This window comes from Meleagris gallopavo, chromosome 7, assembly GCF_000146605.3.
Source record: "Meleagris gallopavo isolate NT-WF06-2002-E0010 breed Aviagen turkey brand Nicholas breeding stock chromosome 7, Turkey_5.1, whole genome shotgun sequence".
In the NCBI taxonomy this organism is placed as follows: Eukaryota; Metazoa; Chordata; class Aves; order Galliformes; family Phasianidae; genus Meleagris; species Meleagris gallopavo.
The window spans coordinates 5,893,682-5,896,822 of record NC_015017.2 but is presented as its reverse complement, the minus strand read 5'-3'; positions in this window follow the sequence as shown (position 1 = coordinate 5,896,822).

The window sequence follows — 3,141 nt, the reverse complement described above, 5'->3', positions numbered from 1 at the left end:
GTGCTCTTCATTTTGGATTACGTTTAGAGGAAGATAACTGTATAGAAATGTGAATTAAATCTTAGTATAACAATTATACTTGCACCCCAAAACAGGTATTGTTTTAGCTGCTACAGGAAGGTATATAACCATCATCTAGGAGCAAAGTACCATTTTGAGCACAGATAGTTTTGAAAAAATGGCAGAAGACCGTGTTGGGTTATTAATGGCTAGTGGTAATTTTGCTTCCCATTTACATACTCTGTAGTCTTCCTCAGCAGAAATAAATTGGCCGAACAGCAAGCTGTTGCTTCAGAACTTGCACTGTGTTTTAAGCATAAGAAGAGAAGATAGCATTTGAAGTAGTGCTACTTTAATGGATGGTTCAGCTATCTGTGTTTCCAGCAGCTGTCCAACACATTTAACTGAAAGGTCTGGAACTGGAAAGAAGCTGGTTTGCTGCCACTGTAATAAATGAAGATGCCAGTTGCCTTTCAGCCAGTAGTAGTGATCCTACTTTTGTTGCCTTTCACTTTGTCCTTCACAGCTCCATGCTGTCATCAAGAATAAAAGGTTCAGGGACAAATGCTCCACAACAGTATTTGCTGTATTTTTCCTGGAGGCTTAAATTTGACTTGCAAATGAGTTAAAGCTTGAACTTTTTTAGCTCATCCTTAGAGTTTTTGTAGCTAATATAGGTTGTTATTAGAAGTTGCTATTATACCGTAAACTTGGAAAGAAAAAAAAAAAAGACTACTTCAATATGAAATAATACAACAAAAGAGCCCCTTTCAGTTAGTATAGAACTAATAATAGCTTTGCTGAACTTGGAGGGAGTAATCTGCCAGATGTAATCTGGGAAGCTGGCTCCAAGAATGCACAATAAGTTAACTGTATTTTCTGTAGACGTAATTAAAAATGTGCTGTAGTTGTTTTGGATTGGATGTAATACATAGCCACTAAAAAATTTACGGCAGTTTTCATTTGGACTTAATCAAGGGTATTCTTTTAAATATAATTAATAATAAAACACCAAAAACCCAACTTCAATTTCTTTGTCACCTTGAAGTTGTTGTCAGAGTTTATTGGAATAACTGAAGACCTAGAGTTTATTCCAGGCAGTTGGCTGGGACTATTCCTTATGCAGTATTCAGTGCTGTTTTGATTACAAACATCATCTGGCACAAGCATCCTTGATTATGTAACTCATCTGAAATCTGATTCTGCATATTGCTGACTACAGCATCAGTAGATTTCCAGTAGCAGAAAGATGCTTTAATCACACTGATGACACTGTATCATATCAAACATGGCTTAATATGGTGATAAACAAATGCAGACGTTTGATTTCTTAGCAGATAGTGTAATATACTTTGAAGAGCTCTTCCAAGGAGCCTGGTACAAATAGACATGTTTCCCACTCAGCTTGGGAAACACAGGCCTTTGACCAAGGAAGCGTTCTCGGCACTTTAAGTCATAATGGTGCTGTAGTGTAATCTCAGGCAGCAGCTCCAGTTAATATTCAGTTGCCACAGTGTAGGGTAGCATACTTAGCTGCTCTTTGCAACACCCTATATTGTGAAAGGGAAAGAATATCCCCTTTCCACAGTGTTAGAATTTGCAGTGTTGCATTAACTTACAGAGGACATTGATGTAAATTACCTGATCAAAAATTGACTGAGCTTGAGTACTCTTGTTTTTCTGGGCTGTCTGTGCTCCTTTTATGTTTTTAACTTACTGGTGCACACACACACCAATAGTTTTTAGTGTGAAAACAGAGAAGATAACTCTCAAGCTGGCCAGTGAGCTTTAATCCTGTCCTGCTTTTATCTCAATCATCAGTGTTCAGTTGATCTGCTAACCACAATCACTGCTGCTGCTTAGATTTATGAGAACATCTTTGGTAAAAAGAAAATCCTTTTGAGGTAAAACTCTTCCCAGGATGAATTATGTCACAGTTAATTGAACGGACAGCTGGGAAGACAGTAAATCTTCAACAAAATGCTCCAAATTTAAAGCTCTGAAATACTCTGCAGGGTCTTAAGCCATGCATTTATTTTTTTGTAGTTGAAATGGAGTGCTGGGGCAATTACTCTGACAGATTGTTTTGCTGGCTTATCTCTTTCTGGTATCTTTAAATCTAGAATGATGCAAGACAAAATGGGAGGGCAAAGTATTTTCTTTAAATTCGTCAAATTAAAAGGTAGTTGCACTTAAAAAAAATAAGTGCTCTTTCTTCTGTAAGATGTTAGCTGGATGTATTTCAGTAAACGCTGTGCTCCGTATTGGTTCTCAACTAAGAGTACATTCAAATTTATCTGTATGTCTTAGTGCTGTAAAATAATTCAGTATAATAGCGATGGAAAAGAGATGTCAAATTACGGTAACTCACTGCCTCTCTTTTTAATCCAATTCTTGTCCCTGTTGCAGTGATCCTCAGAATTATTTCCAATAATTCTTATCCTAATGTAAGCTAAGGTCTTTCGTCATCTCGATGCAGTTTTCACTATCCATGTCGGGTTAGGTGTAGGCTTTGCATTATTTTCTGTGATCACCCACTGATGCTCACAAGATAGTGCTTGCTTTTTTCTATGCAAACGGTGGTTAGCAAGAGAAGAGCTCTTCTTGTCTACAAGCTGCTTGCTTGAACTAAATAGTTGCAACAGGACAACAAAACAAAATGTGTGTGTGAAAATTTTTAGGTTTGGGGTGATTATGCTGTTAAGTGAATAAAATGTGACATCTCTATTTGTCTCTAACGTGTTGACAACTTGTCATTTTTTAATACGGATCTAATGAAATCAGTAAGATGTGGTAGGCTATAGCAGTAGGTTTAATGGCCAGATCATGTCACAAAATTAATGACTTGTCACTGCTTCTATCCATTTACTTTATGCAATAAATGTAAAATGAAGTGACTGCTATCACTCTGGATGATATAAAGAGAACTGACTTGGCAGGTCTAAGAGCTTATTGTTCTAAAAGAGTAAAAATGGTTTTAACTCATATTACAAGTTTTATTATTAAGTATTGGGTGTAGTGGAACTTAAAGTTGTGCAATGTAATTTTTTAGCAATTCCAGGTTTTCATTTGGATGATATCTAATCAAGGAGAAATGAGTACGCTGCTTATTTAGGATTATACAGGTGAAGAGAGATACTT